Source organism: Peromyscus californicus, unplaced genomic scaffold, assembly GCF_007827085.1.
Source record: "Peromyscus californicus insignis strain IS unplaced genomic scaffold, ASM782708v3 Scaffold_19__1_contigs__length_69161282, whole genome shotgun sequence".
Classification (NCBI taxonomy): domain Eukaryota; kingdom Metazoa; phylum Chordata; class Mammalia; order Rodentia; family Cricetidae; genus Peromyscus; species Peromyscus californicus.
The window spans coordinates 68,765,918-68,789,843 of NW_026294491.1; the positions used below are offsets into that span (position 1 = coordinate 68,765,918).

The window sequence follows — 23,926 nt, forward strand, 5'->3', positions numbered from 1 at the left end:
TTTTGATGGTAACTTTCTCTTTTGTTTCATTTTAAAAAATCTTCTCTGAAAATCTCTTTGTCTCCACACAGCTACATTCTCCACACAGTTACATTTTTCAAACACCTCTTCTATGTAGCTATACATCTCATCTACATAGCTCTCTTCTGTTTATACATTTCTCAACAGCTACATACCTTCTCTCCATACATCTCTTTTATCGAGCCACACATCTCTACACACAGATCACTTTTCACACAGCTACACATCTCTCTCTACACACCTCTCTACACAGCTAGTGCTCCATCTCTCTACACAGCTCTCTTCTACATAGCTGCTTATCTTCTACACAGTTCTCTCAGCACACATCTCTTTAAACAGTTACATCTCTTCTCTCCACACATCTTTCTTTACCCACGTCTCTTTCCCATACACACATCTCTCCCCTACATACACACATCTGTTGTTCAAATCTTAGATGGTCTTTTAATAAAAAACAACAAACAAACCAAAAAAACAAAAAACAGATATCAAGGTGAAAGCTGAAAGATCAGAGAAGCAGAGCAGTCAGCCACTAGTTCTTACCTCTACGAAATCCTCAGCCTAAAGAGAGTGAGTTCTTGTTTCCTCATGCTTTATATTTTATATGCCTTTCTCTGCCCTGCCATATTACTTCCTGGGATTAAAGGCATGAGATCTCAAGTGCTGGGATTAATGTGTTTGCCACCACTGCCTGACCTCTATGCCTAATATTTGACTGTGGGTCTCTTCATCTGCTCCCATCAGCTACCTGAGGCAGCCTCTTTAATGATGATTAGACTATAGTAGAATATCATTAGGAATCATTCATTGATTTTTTTTTCCCTGCCAGTCATTGTTTGGTTCTACTCTAGGTCTCTGGTCTAACCTCCTGTTCATCCAACCCTTGTTAGGTGTGTGCTCCCTCTGGTGGCATGGACCTCAAATTAGACCCTCAAATTAGTCATGGTTGGCCACTCCCACAAGTTCTGTAGCAACATTGCCCCAGCACATCTTTCAGGCAGGACAGATTGTAAGTCAAAGGTTTGGTGGCTGGGTTGATGTCCCAGTCCTAACACTGACTGCCTTGCCTGGTTAGTTCAGGCTTCATATCCTCCATTACTAGGAGTCCTTGCTGGGGTTACCCTTGTAGATCCCAGGAAGTTTCTACTACACTAGATTTCCATATCACCTCTCAAATGCCCTACAATTCCAGTTGTCCAGCTGGTATTCTCTTCCTCCATCCCTCCCACCTGATCCCTACTATTCCCATCTCCACCCACCCCCGGTCCACCACCAAAACCTACTCTATTTCCCTTTCCTAGGGAGATCCATGAATCCCTCCTAGAGCCCTCTTTGTTACTTAGCACTTCTGGGTCTGTGAATTGTATCGTGATTATAATTTACTTAACATCTAATATCCACTTATAAAAGTACATACCATGTTTGTCTTTCTGGATATGGGTTATCTCACTCAGGATGATTTTTTTCTATTTCTATCCATTTTTCTGCAAATTTTACTTTTTTAATTGCTGAGTAGTACTCAATACCATATTTTCTTTATCTATTCTTTGAGGGACATCTAAGTTGTTTCCAGTTTCTGGCTCTATGAACAGAGTTGATCGAATATCCTTGTAATAGGATGAAACATACTTTGGATATATGCCCAAGAGTGGTATATCTGGGTGCTGAGGTAGATCAATTCCCAATTTTCTATGGAACTGCCATATTGATTTCCATAGTGGCTATACAAGTTTTTACTCCCATCTGCAATGGAGGAGTGTTCCCCTTTCTCCACATCCTTGACAGCATGAGTTATCACTTGTGTTATTGATCTTAGTCTTTTTGACAGGTGCAAGATGGAATCTTAAAATAGTTTTTATTTGCATTTCCCTGGTGGCTAAGGATGTTGGACATTTCATTAAGTGTTTTTCAGCCATTTGAGATTCCTCTACTGAGAATTCTCTGTTTAGGTCTGTACCCCATTTTTTGTTTGTTTGTTTGTTGATGTGTAGTTTCTTGATATATATTGGATATTAGCTCCCCATAGGATGTGGAGTTCGTGAAAATCTTTTCCCATTCTGTAGATTGCAATTTTTTGTCCTTTTGACAGTATCCTTTACCTTACACAATTTTTCAGTTTCATGAGGTCCCATTTATTGTGTTGATTTTAGTGCCTGCACTAGTGATGTTTTGTTCAGAAAGTCATCCCTGTGCCAGTGCGTTCAGGGCTATTCCCTATTTTCTCTTCTATCAGGATCAGTGTATCTTGTTTTATGTTGAGGTCTTTGATCCACTTGGACTTCGGTTCTGTGCAATGTGATAGATAGGGACCTATTTATGTTCTTCTACATGCTGACATCCAGTTAGACCAGCACCATTTGTTAAAGATGCTTTCTTTTTTCCAGTGTGTCTTTCTGATTTCTTTCTCAAAAATCAGGTGTCCATAGGTGAGTGGATTTATGTCTGGGTCTTCAGTTAGATTCCATTGATCAACGTGTCTGTTTTTATGGCAATACCATGTGGTTTTAATTACTGTAGCTCTGTAGTACAGCTTGAAATTAGGGATGGTGATACCTCCAGAAGTTCTGTTATTGCTCAGGATTGTTTAAGCTATCCTTGTTTTTTTGTTTTTCCATATGAAGTTGAGTATTATCCTTTCAATGTCTGGGAGGAATTGTGTTGGAATTTGGATGGGGATTGCATTCAATCTGTAGATGGCTTTTGGTAGGATGACCATTTTTACTATGTTAATCCTCCCAATGCATAACCATGGGAGAGCTTTCCATCTTCTGACATCTTCTTCAATTTCTTTCTTCAAAGACTTGAAGTTTTTGTCATACAAATGTTTCACTTGCTTGGTTAGAGGTACACCAATATATTTATATTATTTGTGGCTTTTGTTGTGAGGGGTGTCATTTCTCTGATTTCTTTTTTTTTTTTTAAAGATTTATTTATTTATTATGTATACAGTATATATGACTGCAGGCCAGAAGAGGGCACCAGATCTCATTACAGGTGGTTGTGAACCACCATGTGGTTGCTGGGAATTGAACTCAGGACCTCTGGAAGAGCAGTCAGTGCTCTTAACCTCTGAGCCATCTCTCCAGCCCTTCTCTGATTTCTTTATCAATCTGTTTGTCATTTGTATATAGAGGGCTACTGGTTTTTTGTTTTGTTTTGTTTTGTTTTTTGTTTGTTTATTTTAGTTAAACATGTATCCAGCCACTTCACTAAAGATGTTTATCAGCTATAGGAGTGCCCTGGTAGAATTTTTGCTTATGTATACTATCATATCATCTTGCAAATAAGGATAGTTTGACTTTTCCTTTCCAATTTGTATCCCCTTGATCTCCTTTATTTGTCTTATTGCTCTAGTTAGATCTTCAAGCACTATATTGAATAGATATGGAAAGAGTGGACATCCTTGTCTTGTTCCTAATGGTAGTGGAATTGCTTTGAGTTTCTCTCCATTTAATTTGATATTGGCTATAGGCTTGCTGTAAATCACCTTTATTATGTTTAGGTATGTTCCTTGTATCCTTAATCTCTCAAGACTTTTGTCATGAAGGTGTGTTGGATTTTGTCAAAGGCCTTTCAGCATCTAATCAGATGATCCTGTGGTTTTTTTTCTTTCGGTTTGTTTATATGGTGGATTACATTGACTGATTTATGTATGTTGAACCATCCCTGCATCTCTGACATGAAGCCTACTTGGTCATAGTGGATGATGCTTTTGATGTATTCTTGGATTCAACTTGTATTTTATTTTTTAACCTTTATTGGTTCTTTGTGGACTTCACATCATGTATTTCAAATCCATTTATCTTCCTGTCTCCTCACATCTGCCCTCTGCCGTTGCAACCTCCCCCACCCCCAAAAAAACCAAAACCAAACTTAAAAAACCCAAAACTAAACAAAACAAACAAGACAGAACAAAAACAAAAACCCCAACAAAACAAAACGAAAAAGAAAATTAAAAGAAAGAAGAATTTTGTTGGAAGCTGTAGTGTGGCCCGTTGAGTCACACAGTTTACCCTTTAGTCCATTCAAGTGTTCATTGCCAGAAGTCATTGATTGGTCTGGCTCAAGGCCTCTGGCTTCTGCTATGAATGGGCTCTCACTGGGGCTCCTTTTGCATATTCTGTTGTTGTCTGGTGTTGGGGAGATTCTGCTATTTTGGTTCTGTAGGTTTGTCCCCTTCACATGCTCCAAGAGTTCTTAGATGAGCAAGTACTTTATTAAGTATTTTTGCATCTACATTCATAAAGGAATTTGTAATTCTCTTTCTTTGCTGAGTCTTTATGTCGTTGGGGTTTCAGGGTGACTGTGGCCTCATAAAATGAATTTGGCAATGTTCCCTCTGTTTATATTTTGTGGAATAATTTGAGGAGTATTGGCATTAGTTCTTCTTTGAAATCTGGTAAAATTCTGCACTAAAACTGTCTGGCCCCGGGCTTATTTTTTGGTTGGGAGACTTTTAATGACTGCTTCTACTTCCTTGGGGGTTATAGTTCTATTTAAATTGTTTATCTGATCTTGATTTAACTTTGGTAGGTGGTAACTATTGATAAAATAATCCATTTTATTTTTAGATTTGCCAATTTTGTGGAGTACAGGTTTTTAAAGTATAATCTAATTCTTTAGATTTCTTTGGTGTCTGTTGTTATGTCCCCCTTTTTGTTTCAGATTTTGTTAATCAGAAATTTTGGATATTCTCTCTCTGCCTTTTATTTAGTTTGGATAAGGGTTTATCTATCCTGTTGATTTTCTCAAAGAACTAACTCATTTCATTGATTCTTTGTATTGTTCTCTTTGTTTCTCTTTTATTGATTTCAGCCTTCAGTTTGATTATTTACTGCTGTCTATTCCTCTTGGGTGTAGTTACTTCTTTTTGTTCTAGAGCTTTTAGGTGTGCTGTTGTTAGTATGAGATCTCTTCAGTTGTTTTGTGCATGCATTTAGTGCTATGAACTTGCCTCTTAGCACCACTTTCATTGTGCCCCATAAGTCTGAGTGTTATGCATTCATTTTCATTGAATTCTAGAAAGTCTTCCTTTCTTTGTTTCTGTCTTGATCCCTTTTTCGTTCAGTAGAGAGTCATTCAGTTTCCATGAGTTTATAGGCTTTCTGTTATTTCTGTTGTTGAAATCCAGCTTTAATTCATGGTGGCCTGATAAGATGCAGGGGTTTATTTCAATTTTCTTGTATTTGTTGAGACTTGCTTTGTTACTGAATATGTGGTCAGTTTTTGGAGAAAGCTCTATGAGGTACATACTGAGAAGAAGGTATATGCTTCTGTGTGTGGATGAAATGGTCTGTAGATATCTGTTAGGTCCATTTGGTTTATAATGTTTGTAGCTCCAGTATTTATGTGATTAGTTTTTGTCTAGATGACTCGTCCTTTGGGGAGAGTGGGGTATTGAAGTCTCCTATTACTAATGTGTGAAGGTCAGTGTGTGATTTAAACTTTAGTGATGTTTCTTTTACAAATGTGGATGCCCTTGAGTTTGGGTCGTAGATGTTAAAAATTGAAACATCATCTTGGTGGATTTTTCCTCTGATAAGTATGAAGTGTTCTTCCTTATCCCTTTTGATTAATTTTGGCTTGAAGTCTGTTTTGTTAGATATTAGAATGGCTATACCAGCTTGCTTCTTAGTTTCATTTGCTTTGAAAATCTTTTTCTAACCCTTTACTGATGTAATTTCTATTTTTGATGTTGAGGTGTGTTTCTTATATATGGCAGAAAAATGGATCCTATTTTTTGCATCCATTCTGTTAGTTTGTGTCTTTTTATTGAGGAATTAGTGTTATGAATTATTATGCAGGGACCCCAAGGGTATCCTGCACTTGCAGGGAAACATGCTGGCATGCTGGGTAGATGCAGTGGTGGGCTGGCGGGCAACCCATTCCATATGGGCATGGCGGCAGGGTGGCAGGTGAACATTCACAACCCAGATGCTACATCTGCATGGAAATGATTCATTATAATAGAGAGATCAAGAGAAGATAGGAAAGAAAAGAGAAAGAGAGAGGGAAAGTAAGAGGAGTCAAGGGGTGCACACCTCGTGGGAGTGGAGGGAGAGAGAGGAACAAAGGGGTGGAGGTTTTCCTTAAGAGGCTTCTATGTCAGGATGCAGGGCAGCCCCAGCATTAATATTCTGACCCTCGCCGTGGGTCATTCAGACAGGTCACCATAGTAGCTCTCAGGGTTTGTAGCTCAGTTGATGTTTACCTTTGTCCTTTGATATCATGTCCTTTGATATTATGCAGAGTACCTTCTAAGCCAAATTCTAAGTATAAATAGCCAATATGTAGAGAGTGAGAAACTTTGTAGCTTAGTCTAAATTAGGATGCCTTCATTAAACCATTTCCTTTGATGCTTGGGGAGGAAAGACTGTAGGAGTCAGAGGTAATGGATAACTCCAAAGGAACAGTGTATTACAGACACAACAAGTCTGACATACATATGAATTCACAGAGACTGTTGTGGTGATACTTTATTTGTGCTTTAATAAAGCTTGCCTGGAGATCAGGGGGGAAAGACCAGCCATTTTAAGTAAATAAGCAGTGAGGCAGCACATGCCCTTAATCCAATCACTTATCAGGCAGGGTCTTGGTGTGTTCAAGGCCATACTAGGGAACAGAGCCAAGCATGATACATGCCTTTAATCCCAGTACCAACCATAGAGACCTGGAGGTCTGTACAGACAGGCAGTGACAAGGAAGTGAGGTAGCTGGGCTAAGATAGCCAATGAGTGGGCAGAACAGCAAGGCAATAAAGGCATGGGTATGACAGGAAGTAGCTTGCTTTTGGAAGTTGCAGAGTTGGTGAGGTAACGTTGGCTGGTGGCTTTCCCTATTTCCCTGATCTCTCCAAGGCTTTCACCCCTATATTTGGCTCCATGTTTTTTATTTGATAAGACCATTTAGAAATTCATCTACAAATGGCACCAAAATGTGGGGCAAGAGTTTCCACCTAAAATCTGAGAGATCTTAAAAACAGATTATAAATGTAGCAAAGAGCAACTTCCTAGTTCATGTCGCTCATGGCCGGCCTAGGTACAATGATATGTCCCTTGGCTGTGGCAGGTTCATGGCATGTGGACTGGAGCTACAGCATGGCAGATTCACACTGAGTTACACAGAGGTTTCTACAAGCCACACAACATGGTATGTGGTGGATATAGCTTTTGCTACTAAAAAAAAATTTTTTTTCTGGGCTACATACTGCTTTAATGGAGGCACAGACCCACTGCTTCTGAGAGTTGGTGGTACACATGGCTTCCAGAGTCAGAACTGGCAGTAAACATACCACTGCCATGCTGGAAAGCTGAGGTGGGTGGAGCCAGCAGCCAAAGCTGCCATTTCAGTCCTAGTAATGCTGCAGTTTAAAGCAGTAGATTCACAATAAGGCAGATTCAGATGGAACAAGACTTTAAATGGTTTACAGTGTGTATAAAAATGTACGTAGGCTTGGAAGAGAGAAGAAAATGAATATAGATAGTTATATAAAGAAATCATTTTAAAAAATAAAGTCTTTAAAGAGGCAGTAAAGGTAATATAAAAAAATAAGGCACATAAAGATGGAAATCACACAGAGTCTGGATTATATTGTCTTTGATATCTTTAACTGCAGAAAGACATTTGATTGTAAAGACTGCTCAGTTAAACCAATATGTATATTTTAAAAGTATTTTGACTTCAAAACTTGGATCTAAGGATATGTTGCTTCAGAAAGGAGGCTCTGCTTTTGTTTTCACAGGAAGCAAGAAGCTATGGATTTGTTCCAGGTTAAGATGGATCAGATTTGATCAAGCCAGACTTCCTGAATCTTAACAGATGGTACTTATCAACAAAGGTTATAGCTGGTCTTCCCAGGACTTGACCATTATCTCGAATTTTCTCAAGATCCCCACAACACTACCAGCACCCCCATCAGCAGGAAGTAGCCTAGAAAACTATACCCACATTCGCCCCAAAAAATGGATTATGGATGTTTGTCTTTGTTTAGGTTGTTGATTACAAATTGTTATTGGTCATAGTCAATCTCTTTCTAAAAAAGAAAGAGGGATATGATATAGAAATATAGGATATAGAAATGGTGGGATAAAAGAGTAGATTATTGAATTTACTTTTAAAGAGCAACAACTTGTTTGAAATGTTTTACATTGCTATGGATTTTAGTTTATTGATACAAATTTAAAGTTAATTTTGTTATACTGTATGTGTATTTCTACTCTTGTATTATGTTTAAGGTATTATGTTTATGTAACTCATTTAAATTATAATGGATAATTAAGAAATACAGATTAATAATTAGTCATCTATGATAATCACACTTGTAATCATATTAGTTAAGTTTTCTAGATACACATAGATATATTTCAGTTAGGTAGGTAATCTTCAAACACTTCAAAGACCTACAGAATATGTTTTAAGAACTTTGACTTTTCTGGACAATGAGACACATCTGCTCCTGGCAGCACTGTTTTACTTCAAAGAGAAAGATGGGCATTGAAGACACTCCATATAGAGTTTATCTTCTTCTTGGCAAAATAGCCATTAGGGCAAGAAACTGTTCTTGCCTGGACTGCTTGACAAAATATGGTATCCACTGGACATGCAGGACCCATAGGAAGGTGACCACTGAAATTGCAAGACGAGAGGGTCCTTCAGGTTCCTGCTTTGCAGAAGAAACTGCCAGACATTCTACAGAACACAGAGAAAAGTGACTGAGAGACTAGGCCTATGGGCAAAGATGGATGCCACAACGCTACAGAGGAACTTTGGATGACTGTCCAGGCAGGCAGATGTCTCTGTCATTTCTAGAGTTTTGGAAGTTGCTTACAATGCTCTTCCTATTTACTTAGGTAATATATCCTTCGAGGTCTCTGATATAGTTGAAGACTAGATAGTTATAATTATGGTTTTCCTTGCTTATGATAAAATTAAATTAGACATGAAACTTTAGACTTATAAATATAGGATAGATAGAATATTTTCTTTAATTTTGTCAAATACAAATAGACTAGATATTATAACTGTAATTCTTGCTTGATTACCATTCTATTATATGTAATTTTACTATGTTAAAGTTAAAACCTTCCTTTTTGATTAGACAGAAAAGAGGAGGTGCTGTGGGACGTTTTGTATGCTATGAAAATGTTGCTCTGATTGGTTGATAAATAAAATGCTGATTGGCCAGTAGCCAGGCAGGAAGTATAGGTGGGATAAGCAGACAAGGAGAATTCTGTGAAGAGTTAGGCTGAGTCAGGAGACGCCAACCTGCCATCCAGGGAGCAGTATGTAATGGCACACAGGTAAAGCCACTGAACATGTGGCAACATATAGATTAACAGAAATGTACTGAGTTTAAGTGTCAGAGCTAATCAGTAGAAGGTCCAGCTAATGGCCAAGCAGTTTTAATTAATATAAGCCTCTATGTGTTTACTTAGGTCTGAGCGGTTGAGGACCAGGCAGGACACAGGAAAACTTCCAGCTACAGACTATAGCAGCATGTACAGGGCCTGTACAAGTCCAAACCAGACAAGGTCCCAGTGCTAAGAGGGAGAAGTAGCCAGAAGCCCCCATTTCTAAGCTAGAAATTCTTTCCAATTGATAACCACTTGTAAAGTTAACTTTTGCCAATGGAGTATCTTGCTGGGTATATAAACCACACATCAAGGCAAGCCTCAGACCAAGCAGTAGATGGCCAAGACAAATTGAACTCAAAGGTATTTCTGCAATTTTTTTTTTGCCTTATATTGCTTTGTTTAGGCACTGTTTAAATCTTACTGGTCTTTTGCTTATGCATTACGGTTTATGATTTTGTGTTTTTATGAGGTTTGTTTGTATATGTGTGTTTCTTGAGGTTTTGTTTATTTGTTTTTATTCTATTTTTTGTTTTGTTTTTTGTAGTTCATGGGATTTTTGTTTTCTTGGCCTGTTTTCTAGAAAGAGAGAGAGAAAGGAAGTGTGGAATTGGGTGGGTAGTGGGGTAGGGAGGATGTAGAAGAACCCATAATCAGAATAAACTGTATAAAAATTATTTTCTATTAAACACTGAAAAAAAGAATACTGTGGATATAATTATCTATTGATGATATTTCTTATCTAACCAGGGTTGGTTTTTTTTTCAGTGTAAAAACATTTATTATTTATTTTTATATATGTGTGTGGACATGCATATAACACAGCCTAAGTGTGAAAGTTAGAGTAAAATCTACAGTAATTTCTCCTTCCACTATGTAGGTCTTGGGAAACAAAATCAGACAGACTATCAGGGTTGGTGGCAAGTGCTTTTATCCTCTGAGCCATCTTAGGCCCTTTTTTAGTGTAGGGATTGTGTTTGTTTTGCTTTTGTTTTTGCAACAGGATCTTATACAACACTCTCTTGCCTCTAACTTGCTAGGTAGTCAAGTCTGGCTTGGACTTCTGATCCTCCTGTGAATCACTATGCCTGGCCTTTGACTTTTCACTTCCTTTTTTTCTTTTTGTAAAATTGCCAAGCATCACCAGTGGCTCATATCTGTAATCCTAGCACTGAGGAAGCTGGGGAAGGTGGATTACCAAGATGTCCCAGGCCAGCCTGGCTAATAGAATGAGGGATGCTGGAAAGATAGCTCAATGGTTACAAGTATCCAGTGTTCTTACATAGGACTGGAGTTCAGTTTCCAGCACCCATAGTGGGCACCTCCCAACCCTCTATAATTCTACTTCTAAGGACATTTCCTATCTCTAGTCTTCATGGGTACCTGTACTTATGTGCAAATACACACACATACACATAATTAAAAATGTGAACTGGGCTGGGCTGGGTGCTGGTGGTGCACGCCTTTAATCCCAGCACTCAGGAGGCTGAGTTCAAGGCTACAGAATGAGTTTCAGGACAGCCAGGGATACACAGAGAAACCCTGTCTCAGAAAAACAAAAAACAAACAAAGAAAAATGTGGGCTGGGCATAGTGGAACATACCTTTAATCTCAGCACTCAGGAGGCATAGGCAAGTAGATCTCTATCAGTGTGAGGCCAACCTGATCTACAAGGTCAGCCAGGGTATCATAGTGACACTCTGTTTCAAAGGCAAATAAACAAACAACAACAACAACAATGAAATAAAATAAACTGTAACAAGGGCTGGAGAGTTGACTCAGTAGTTATACTTTATACTCTTGCAGAGACCCTGGGTTGAGCTCCACCTACATGGCTCTAGTTCCAGGGGGTCTGATACTCTATAACTCCAGTTCCAGGAGATCTGACACCCTCTTCCAGTTTCTGAGGGCACCAGGTATGCACATGCCTGCCAGCAAAACAGCCATACACATTAAATTAAAAAATAGAAAATAAGCCGGGCGGTGGTGGCGCACGCCTTTAATCCCAGCACTCGGGAGGCAGAGCCAGGCGGATCTCTGTGAGTTCGAGGCCAGCCTGGGCTACCAAGTGAGTCCCAGGAAAGGCGCAAAGCTACACAGAGAAACCCTGTCTCGAAAAAACCAAAAAAAAAAAAAAAAAAAAATAGAAAATAAGTTAAAATAAGGCGGGGGTAAAAACTGCAGCTAGTGAGATGACTCAGTGGTTAATGGTACTTACCACACGAACCTAACCTGAACTCCATTCCAGAAGTACAAAGGTGGAATCTGTCCTCTGCTCTCCACATGTGCACCAATAGTATGTATGCACACACACATCAGGACCACACATATATAATAATACATTTAAATGGATGGGCATTGTGGGACATGCCTCTAACATGGCACTCAGAGGCAAAAGCAGGAAGCTATCTGGGTTCAAGGCCAGCCTGTCTGTATAGCAAGTTCCAGGACAGCCAGAACTATAGAGAGACACCCTATCTCAAAAAACCAAAATAATACTAATAATATATTTTTAAAATTTTTAGGGAGCTAGAAAGATAGCTCAGCAGTTAAGAGTACTGCTCTTCTAGAGAGCCTGAGTTCAATTCCCAGCACCCATGTTAGAAGCTCATAACTCCAGCTCCAGGGGATCTGATGTCTTCTGGATTCCTTGGGCATCTGCATTCACAGGTGCACACACACACACACACACACACACACACACACACACACACACCACATATATAAGTAATTAAAAAATAAATCTTGGGGCTGGAGAGATGGCTCAGAGGTTAAGAGCATTGGCTGCCCTTCCAGAGGTCCTGAGTTCAATTCCCAGCAACCACATGGTGGCTCACAACCATCTATAATGAGATCTGGTGCCCTCTTTTGACCTGCAGGCATACGTGGAAGCAGAACACAGAACATAATAAATAAATCTTAAAAAATAAATCTTTAAAATATTAAAACAGATGACTCAGAAGTTAAGTGCACTTGCTAAGCAATCATGAGAACCACAGTTCAGATTCCAGCACCCTCTAAACAACTGGGTATCACATGCATACCTGTAACCCCAATGACGAGGAAAGTGGAGACAGGAAGAAGATCACTGGGGCTTGCTGACTTGCAGTCCAGCCAAGAAAGCCCCAAACTCAGGGTCAGGGGACAGTGCCTCACAAGCAATAGACAAGGGGTGATAGAGGAGGACATTGGTGCTCTCTTTTGGCCCCATAGGTGTGTGCACACATCAGTCAATCAAGAGTCAAATAATTAAATCTTAAGAGTCAAAATAATAAATACCTTAAAGGACCACTCATTTCCGAATCTATGTTCCTTTGGACGTTATCTTTTTCTCTGTCGTTACTTTGCTCCATTTGCAGAGCCTTTGTTCTTCTATATTGAGTACAAGTGGAGGGAAGGGAGAAAGAAGTGGAGGATAAGGAGGAGGGGACGTGGAGGAGAGGAGGAGTAAAGTGGAAGTTGTTATGGCAAGCAGTGACGGGGGTGGTGATGGAGGAGGTAAGGTCTTCTCTGAGTGATGGAGGCTCCCTGTTAGAATGTTGACAATCTCACCTGGAATTTCAGCCTCAGCAACCTTTGTGATCCAGGACTTGAAACAGTAGGTCACAAGAGTATTAGCAAACTTTGCTGTGGAATTTCTAAAGGAGGGCCCAAGCTTCAAATGCATCATCTTATACCTATTCCACAGAATAAAAGTATCAGTTGTGGGTTTTCTTATTTTTTTTCTGGTTAATTATGGAATTTTGAAAACAACAGTTATAGGGGGCTAGAGAAATGACTGGGGAGGGGGTTGGTGGTTAAGAGCACTGAATCCAAGTTTGATTCCTCCTACTCAAATGGTGGCTCACAACCACCTGTAACTCTAGTCTCAGGGGATCTGACACTTTCTTCTGTCCTCCTTGGGCATCACCATGCAGGCACATAGCAGGCACATACAGACAAAACACCCATACACAAAAATACCTTGACAAAAGTAACATAAGGTAGAGTGGTTCATTTGGCTCATGATTCCAGATGACAGTCTATCACTACTGGGAAATCTAGGCAGTAGGAACTTGTAAGAAGCAGAGAGCTGGCCAGTGAGATGGCTGGCTGGTCACATTATGTCACATCACGCTCACAGTCAGAAGGGAGGGCTGGCCAGAGATAACTTGGTAGCCAAAGGCTTTGCTAAGCTTGACAACCTGAGTTGGATCTCAGAATCCACGTAGTAAGAGAGCTGACCCACTATATTATCTCTGACCATAAACACACACACACACACACACACACACACACACACACACACACACACACACACAGAAGAGAGAGAGAGAGACAGAGAGAGACAGAGAGAGAGATCACACAGAGAGAGGTTGGAGACAGAGATTTTTTTTAGGAGAGATTAGTGATTTTGGTGATTTTGGTCATGAAGTTTTATCACAGCAATAGAAACCTTAACTAAAGCAGATTTGGCTTGTAGACACAACACAGGATCTGCCTCAGTAGTCTATTCTTTTTTTTTTATTAATTTATTTATTATGCATACAATGTTCTGCCTGCATGTATGTCTGCAGGCCAGAAGAGGGCGCCAGATCTCATTACAGATGGTTGTGAGCCACCATGTGGTTGCTAGGAATTGAACTCAGGACCTCTGGAAGAGCAGTCAGTGTTCTTAACCTCTGAGCCATCTCTCCAGTCCTCAGTAGTCTATTCTATCCTGCAACTTGCTATTCTGCCTCTACTTGTAAGGGATTATACCACCTACTCCCTACTTCTTGTCATGTGATGCCCGGGACCACCGTGGGACTCCGTCAAGAAGGCCATTACCAGATGCAGCGACTTGATCTTATGTTTGCCAAATGGAAAGCCAAGATAAACAACTTTTTTAAAAGATGAGTTTTCATTGTGGCCTCACACTCAATTTATAGCACAGGCTGTCATTTGATTTGAGGTAATCCTCCTCCCAGGTACTGGGGCTACAAGAATACACCAACATGACCAGTCTGTAAACTACTTTTCTTTCTGGGGTTAAACAGCCGGGCGGTGGTGGCGCCCGCCTTTAATCTCAGCACTCGGAAGGCAGAGGCAGAGGCAGACGGATCTCTGTGAGTTCGAGGCCAGCCTGGTCTACAGAGTGAGTTCTAGGACAGCCAGGGCTACACAGAGAAACCCTGTCTCGGGAAAAAAAAAAAAAAAAGAAGAAGAAATCACTATGATGTTTTCCAAACTGCTAATTTGAGTTCTATCTTTCGGACTGAAAGATGAAAGTCAAAGACAGCACTTACTACCAGATGTGAGGCTCTCGAGTTTATTCTAAGCACCACATTTTTTAAAATGTGGTATATACACCTCTAATCCTATAACCCCAGCAGAGAAGCAGGAAGAGCATCAAGAGTTCAAACACGCCCGGGCGGTGGTGGTGCACGCCTTTAATCCCAGCACTCCAGAGACAGAGACAGGCAGATTGAGGCCAGCCTGGGCTACAGAGTGAGTTCCAGGAAAGGTGCAAAGCTACCCAGAGAAACCCTGTCTCAAAAAACCAAAAAAAAAAAAAAAGAAAGAAAGAAAGAAAGAAAAGAGTTCAAGCCCACTTGCCTGCACAGCCACATAGAGCCGTCTCAGTGACCCTCTACAAAAACAAACAAACAGTTCCTGTAACCCCAGCTCTTCGGAGGTGGAGGCAGGAAGATCAGCTCATCCTTACGAGAAAATAATTGTTTTAAAACGTAAAACAAAACAAAGAACAGGCTGGAGAGATCATTCAGTAGTTAAGAGTGTGCACTGCTCTTTCAGAGGACTAGAGTGTGAATGCCAGCACCCATGTTGGGCTCATAACTACCTGTAATTCCAGCTCCAGGGGATCCAATGACCGCTTCTGGCCTCCATGGACACCTGTACACATGTGCACATATATACAATAAATAATAAATAATAAAATAATTTTTTACCACTAAGTGTCATCTCCAATCATTAGTTTTGAGATAGTGTGGTGGTATTTTACTTGTACTGAAATGTGATTTTAATTGTATGTTAATAAATAAAGTTGTCTGGGGGTCAGAGCTATCAGAGCCATAGCAAGTGCGTGGCGGCGGTGGCGCACGCCTTTAAGGACCTGGAGGGCGGTACATTCAGGCAGTGATGAGGCAGTCACATGTTTGGGTTTACAACCAATGAGAAGGCAGAACAGCTAGACTATATAAAGACACACACAGGAAGTAGGTCCTTTTTTTTTCGGAGAGCTCTCTTGGCTGAAGAGGATCCCTGAATCAGGAAGGGTGAGGCTCTTAGCTCTGACCTCTTGGCTTTCTTCTCTGAATCGGCTCTGTGTTTCTTATTTAATAAGACCGTTGGTTACATCTACAAGATAGTATCTTGTAATATATCCAGACTGGCCTTGAATTCCTGTCCTGCTGTCTTGGCTTCCACTTGTCAGGATTGCAGGTTATAACACCATGTCTTACTCTTTTAAATATATTACATATAAACTTTAATGAATTTCTGTCTTTTGAAAACAACCCATGTTGCCTTGATGGTAAAGGCCTGTAATCCCTGTACATGGACTGTGCGTTCAGGAGAATGTCAAGTTCTAGGCCAGCTTAGGCTATGTTTCAAAAATAAAAGTGAGCCAAGTGTTGGTGATGCCCACTTTAATCCCACCACTCAGGGGAAGCAGAGGCAGGTGGATCTCTGTGAGTTCAAGGCCAACCTGGTCTACAGAGGGAGAGCCCAGAACAGCCAAGGCTACATACAGAAAAACCCTATCTTGAAAAACCAATCAATCTGCTAGGTGTGAGGGAAGGGATGGCCAGACTGCAGCCCACAGTTCCAGAGAGGCTAGCTAACAGGGAAAGACCCTAGAAGGGACACATGGATGGCCCAGTGAAGGAGAAGTGGATGAGATCTACATGAGTGGACTGGGAGGTGGGGGTGGGGTGGGGTGGGGTGGGGTAGTGGAGGTCGAGGATTGGGGGATGAGAACATAGGGAAATGGGAAGGTTGAGCTGGAACAGGGACAGAGTGGGAGGGCAGGAAGGGAGATACCATGATAGATGAGGACATCATGGGAATAGGAAGAGGCAGAGTACCAGGGAGGCTCTCAGGAATCCACAAGGATGACCCCACCTTGGACTGCTAGCAGTGGTCGAGAGGGTGCCTGGACTGGTCTACTCTGGTGACCAGTCTAGTGAATACCTTAACTGTCATCATAGAGCCTTTGTCCAGTGACTGATGGAGGCAGATGCAGAGATCCATGGCCAGGCGCCAGCCTGAGCTCCAGGAATCCAATCGAGAGAGAGAGAGAGAGAGAGGAGGAGGGATTCTGCAGGCAGGGGATGTCAAGATCATGATGGGAAGACATGCAGAGATGACTGGCCACACTAGTGGAAACCATGAACTGTAGACTAGTGGCTGTGGAGCCCGCATGGGACTGGACTAGGCCCTCTGGATACTGAAGACGGTTGTTTGGCTTGAACTGTTTGGGGGGCACCCAGGCAGGGGGATCAGGATCCATCCCTGGTGCATGGGCAGGCTTTTGGGAGCCTAGTGCCTGCGGTGTGATGCCTTGTGCAGCCTTGGTGAAGTGGGGAGGGGCTTGGACCAGCCTAGGCTCAGTGTGCTGAGCTCTGCTGACTCCCCATGTGAGACCTTGATTTGGGGGATGTGGAGATGTAGAGTAGCTTGGGAGGGAGGGCTGGGGGTTGGGAGGAGGGAAGAGGTGGGATCTGTGGGTGGTATGTAGAGTGAGTAGAAAATTTCTTAATAAAGAAAAATGAAAAAAATGATATAAAAAAACCAATCAATCAATTAATAAGTGAATAACTCACTGAGGAGATAGAGTACTGGCCTTTGGTTTAATTATCTAATTCATATATATATATTTGGCTTTTTGAGAACATATTGATATATTTTTAAAGTTCAATTTTAAAATCTTTTGAATTGGGGCTTGCTCACTTGCTGCTCTTTTAGAGGACCTGAGTTCAGTTCCCAGAACCCATATAGGGCAGCTCACAACTCCAGTTTCAGAAGACTCAGTATCTCTGGCCTCTGAAGGCACCTGAACACAGGTACACAGACACACATATAGGAATAATTTAGAATAATTAAAATAAATTTCGTTAAGACATAAAATTCAGGTGATTTAAGCTGGATCTAATCTGAAGGCTTCCTTCCTTTGTCTAGCTTCCATAGTACCAGAAGGCACCATGCAAACAGCCAAGAGAAGAAAGCGGTCCACAACCCTCTAGCTGTGTTACCTATGAACCACAACAGTGACCAGCATGGCAAGACATCCTTAAAGGTGCCATTGTTAGTGGCGACCAACACTTGTCAAATTGTACTTGAGGCCCAGTCAACAGAAGAGAAACCATGCCTGATACTAGAAACCTAGCCAACTATTCAGGGATAGTGAGTCATGGATCTACGAAGTGAACCTACCACTTTATTAGACCAGCATCCTTATACTCACAGATAAGTATAGCTTTTACTCTTCATCAAAGAAGTTTCTCTTTACATCAAATAGAGATGATTACAAAAAAAAGAAAACACACACACACACACACACACACACACACACACACACACACACACACAACTGAACACAATACAAAGATCAATCTTGAGCAGCCTAGCCCAGTGGATACATCTACAACACCCTATACCTGAGGCTCTAGGAAGAGAGGGCAAAAGGGCTGTAAAAGCAAAAGGCTGGATGTGGTGGCACACACATTTAATTACAACGCTTGAGAGGCAGAAGCAGGCAGATCTGATTTTGATGCCAGCCTGGTCTACACAGAGGGTTCCAGGACAGCCAGAGCTGCATAGAGAGACCCTATCTCATAAAACCAAACAAACAAACAAACAAATAAAATGACTGTAAGAGCAGAGGGGTTGGGAAGTCTGTTGTGAGACTAGGTATCCTAGAAATGACTGTCTTAGTAACATTCACCAGGGAAGACTGCTCAGACATGGGTTTAAGTCAAAGTCTTTATTAGATGGCCAGCAACTACACTGGGTGTTCAGGATCCCAGTGTAGCACTGACCCTTTCTTAGGGTTTTGTGTGTGTGTGTGTGTGTGCGCACACACACACACACACACACACACACACACACACACACACACACAAAACAAAACACTGTTCTGGGTTGACATACTTCAGTTAACAAGAACAGTTAGCCGGAAGTGGAACTGCAGAAGCAAAAAACCAAGGTTAATACAAACGAACAACAAAAGTGGACCTAGCAGGATGTATTATATATGTATGCATCTCTCACTATATATGAAACAATAATGAAGGAAAGACCATCAACTTAAGCATTGGAAAATTGGAGGGAGGAAAGGGAAAAGGGAAGTGATGCGATTATAGTTTAATTTTTAAAATATATATAAAAATAAATCTTTTTAAAGAAAACACCAATTTTTGAGACAGATCTCATGTAGCCCAGTCTGGCCAAGAAGAGACAAGGTCTCATCTAATCCAGTCTGCTCTGGAAGACACTGTGTGTTTGTTGCTCTAGTTACGCTAATCCCACTGAAAGAGAATAAAGACCATGATCCAAAATCTTTTGGTCAAATTAAGCAAGTTTTATTTTCTGTCAGACAGGGCTATCTCCCTAAAGCAGGATTTGAGAAACTAGCAGTGACCATAGGAGACAGTGGGGTTTTTATAGCCCCCAAAACTGTAAGGGGTTTTCAAGGGTTGGAGGATTTCCAGAGGAATTTTGGTTACATAGGAACTTGACTAAACATTTCAAAAGTACTTAACAGAACATCTTCTAAAGGTAGTGGTCAGGGTATGGGGGTGGAACATATTAAGTTCCAGAAAATGGGTCAAGATCTGGTCCAACCCAAGTTTTACAAAAAAACAGAATGAATGTATTTTGACCTTGTAACAAGATGGCTTTTAATCTTAATGTGGAGTCAGGCTGGTCATCACTTGGCAGTGTGAACCTGGGAGAGTGGAGCCTAAAATTAAGGTGGACTAAAGTCTCATGCAATAGCCAGCTTTACTCAGAACCTCAGACAGTTTATACCCTAAGTGTTAATTAAGAAAGGTCACCTGAGTAAAGTCTCTTGAGTTCAAGCCATAATCAGGGTATAATCACAGGGACAAGCTGCATGTGGCAAAAACGTTTTTCCATAGACACATATAAACAAATAACAATAGCCAGTTGCAATGGATAATCTAAACTCACTCTATCCACTACACCTGGGAGGGGAACGAAAGAACATTACAAGAACAATTCCATATTTTTAAAGAAACTGAGGTCACAAGACTTGCCTTGATTTCTTGGAGTTTTCTCACAAGAACTCAGAATTCCCTTCACATGACTCCATTCTTGGACCATGTTAACAACTATGTGCTTCCAAGGATCACCTTGAACTTCTTTTTATTATTATTATTATTATTATTATTATTATTATTATTTTATTTTATTTTACAATACAATTCAGTTCTACATATCAGCCACGGATTCCCTTGTTCTCCCCCCTCCCGCCCAAAGATTTATTTATTTATTTATTATAGTGTTCTGTCTGCATGTATCCCTGCAGGCCAGAAGAGGGCACCAGATCTCATTACAGGTGGTTGTGAGCTACCATGTGGTTGCTGGGAATTGAACTCGGGACCTCTGGAAGAGCAGCCAGTGCTCTTAACCTCTGAGCCATCTCTCCAGTCCCTTCACCTTGAATTGATATACTTTCTCTTCCTGGCATGTGTCCCCAGAGGTTTTAGAATGGTTAAAGGGAGTCAGACAAGCAGAACCCCAAACGTGAGAACTCGGCTAAGAGCTTGGCTACCACGCAGTGTTACTCTTTAAACCTTATTGTTTTACTTGGACCTGAAGTTTCAGCTTCTGGGACGTCTGAGCTAGGACGACCCCCAAGTTCAAAGCCTAGCTGGATTACAGAATGAGTTCAAGGCCAGAATGGGTATTTTACTGAGACCCTGTCTCAAAATAAAAAATAAAAAAGGCCTGGGATGTTTCTCTCAGTATGCATTTGCCCCATAAAGTGCACGGAGACCCACCTAGTTCAACCCCTGGTGTCACAAGAAAGCTAAACAAACACAAAAATATAGTGAGGGTGTGTGTTGTCTTGGCTGAGGGTGTAGTTCAGGGCAGTGCTTAGCACATGCTGGGTTTGATCAGAAAACAATATAACTGCAATACCCAACAGCGAAAGAATTCTGTTGTTTAGGTTATTGTTAGAGAGCTTGTCTATCATGTGTGAGCACTACAAAACAAAACAATCACAAGAAAACGAAGCCTTAGCGATGGAGAGATGGCTTGATAGAAAGATACACACTGTGGCACAAGTTAGCCCACACTCATATACTGACATTCAATAAAAAAAAATGTAAAGAGGCATATGTTGTGGCTTGAGAGAGGGCTCAACAGTTAGGAGCATTTATTATTCTCAAAAAAGACTGGAGTTCAAATCCCAGAATCCACAGGTGGCTTACAACTGCCTGTAACTCCAGTTCCAGGGCACCTTACATCCTCTTATGGCCTTTTTAGGCACTACATGAATGTTACACATGTACAGGTGTGTACTCTGGCACACACACACACAATAAACAAAACAAATCTTGTTAAAAAGCACCTGTTAAGTTCATTCCACAAAGATCTCTTCTATCTCTATCTGTTTAATATCTGTCTATCTATCTACCTATCATCTCTCTCTCTCTCTCTCTCTCTCTCTCTCTCTCTCTCTCTCTCTCTCTCTCTCTCTCTCTCTCTCTCTCTCTCTCTCTACCTACCTACCTACCTATGTGTGGAGGGAACCATCAATGCAAACTTCTAGCACTTTCCTGCATTTTTGCCAACAACTGGCAAACCAACATGAAGTCACACTGTCTGAAAAGAATTAGCTTCTCCTTTGCCACACCCACATGAACTCCTCATGAGGCCTAGAAGTTCCTAGTCTGTGTTGGAAGTCAGAGCTCTGCTAACAAGAGTCAGCTGGTTTGGTTAGACAGCTGTGTTGTCTTCTCTTCTCAGACCTATTTTAATAAAGGAAACTCAGTTCCAAACAGGCTATGTGTGTATGTATGGAGGAAGGAAGAAAACAAAGAAGAAAAGCTGTATTTTAGCTGATTTCAAATTAGAGTACCCCAAGATTTACTGAATATCCACTATTTCTAAACATGGCTCTGATCCTTATTTGTTGGTTTGTTTACTCATTTTAGAGATGATTTTTAGTGAATTAATTGAGATGTGGTTTCATGTAGCCCAGGCTGGCCCAAACTCTATGGAGATACCCTTGAAGAACTTCTTTGATCCTGATGCCTCCACCTCTGCTTGCTGAGATCACAGGTGAATGTCACCACAGTTTATGCAGTAACTGACCATTGAACCCAGGGCTTCATATGTTCACTCTACCAACTGATATACTCGTGTGTGTGTGTGTGTGTGCGTGTGTGTGTGCGTGCGCGCACATGCGTGCTGCATGGGTGTGTGAGGGTATGTGTATGTGTTTGTGTGTCCTATGTGTGAGTGCATGCATGTGTGCTGTGTGTGTGCTATGTTATTGTTGTTGTTGTTGTTATTGATATAGCTGATTCTCAAATTCATGGGCTCAAGAAATCCTCCATTCTCAGTTGTCTGAGCATACCCATAGTTAGCCTTTAAAAACAATAGATTTTCTTTGTATTTGTTTAATTTTTAATTCAAAGTAATAATGTGTATGTATGGTTTACGTGTTACTACATTTATATGGCTTAAAACTTAATTATAGGCTGTGTAGGGCAGCAAATACTTATAGTTTCAGCATTCAGGATCCAGGTCACAGACGGGAATATAGCTCCTAGGTTGAGCACTTGGTTAGTGTACACAAGGGCTTGATTTGATCTGCAGCAGCACAAATAAAAATAAAAGTGAAACAGAGTTTGTGATGGTGTGAATAAGATTTACCCCAACTGCTCATATGTTTGAATGCTTAGTCATCAGTGAGTGACACTATTTGAGAAGAATTAGAAGAGGTTTATGGCCTTGTTGGAGGAAGTATGTCACTGGGGGTTGACTTTGAGATTTCAAAAGTCTATGCCAGACTCAGTTCTTTCTCTCACTGCTGCCTGCAGATCAGGTTGTAGAACTCTTAGCTACTTCTTCAGCATCCTCCATGTTACCCAACATGATGATAATGGACTAAGCCTCTGAAACTATAACCAAGTCCCCAGTTAAATGCTTTCTTTATAAGAGTTGTATTGGTCATGATGTCTCTTCACAGCAATAGAACAGTGACTGAGACAGTACTTAAGGTCAGTCTGGACTCTACAGTAATTTTAAGGCCAGCCCAGGCTTACTAGTGTGGATTACTGGTCACAGTGTAACTTACATCAAAAACTCAAAAAAGAGAAGGTGTTCTGAAGTATTCAAAATCAGGACTGAGGAATTACCTCAATAGCAGAGTCCTGGCCCACCCTGGCTCACCCTGGAATCTGTCCCCAGCAAGTGTGTGTGGGTATGGGTGTCAAACTCACAGAAAGACCAAACAAACAAAAAAAAAACCAAGGCAACTTAAATATTTTAAAAAAATCTATTAAAACTCTAAAAACAAACGGCAGAATGAAATTATAGTTAAGTCACTATCACACTTTTAGTTCAATTAAACCGTAAAGAAAAACAATGAATAAAAAATATAAACCCCTAGAATTTTGAGTCAAGTCACAAGATATTTAAGCACAGCTGAACACCACTGGCTTTTACTACAGCAGCTCTACACAGATAGCTGATTTCACAGTCATTATCTCTGGACTTGCCAAAGACTCCTACCACGCTTCCTGTAAAAAGGTTTGGGTCTCTCTGCCTATGAAGCTGAGGGTGAAATGAATCCATCTTACCAAGAGTTTCCCAACCCCACTCTATTCAATCTTACTGCTTGAAGAGGAGCTAATTCATAAGATCTACAGGACCATGAACTGAGTACAAAGGAAAAAAGAAAAGAAAAAGGGCTGCTTGGCATGCTGGGAACAACACTTTGTTATGCAAGAGTCTTTCACATTCATGTTAAGAAGGAGGATTTGACAAGTTAATTAATTTGTCTTTTTACTTACCTAAGTACTTCTGCCACTCAAATCCTTTATGCATTTCCAGGCCAGGCTCTTACCAGCAAACTGAACACATCAATGCAAATGTCTTTTGTCTTGAGGATTTGAGACACAGAGATGTGAGTAGGGTGGGAGGGTGAGTATCTAGATTTATGAGGTCGCCCTGTCTGAAAGTGACAAACACCCCCACATTCACTGATTTTTTTCATGTAATATGAGGCACTCTCTGAACTATGTCTCCCAGAGGAGGGTCCCACTGTCTGAGTTCCAGACACAGCTCTCTAAGTAATAATTCTGAGCAGGGCTCAGGAAGGCGCACCCTGTAACTACAGCTTTGAGAAGTGGAGGCAGGAGGATCACTGAGTATTCCAGTATAGCTTTAGTTACAGAGTGAGATGCTGACACCCAAAGCCAAAAGGAAAACAAAACAAAACGGCTCAGTTCGGGCTGAGGGTGGTCACGCAGTAGTCTAAGTGATAAAACAACCAATAATCAAAGGCCTGTTCCTGTGGATCGAACCCAAGGCTT

General features: G+C 40.9%; 1 protein-coding gene across 1 annotated transcript in view; it reads right to left on the reverse strand.

Annotated features, from left to right (window-relative positions):
• Pp2d1 (protein phosphatase 2C like domain containing 1) overlaps window positions 1–23,926 on the reverse strand; it is a 58,965-nt gene that overhangs the window by 10,977 nt on the left and 24,062 nt on the right. The window lies entirely within an intron of this gene.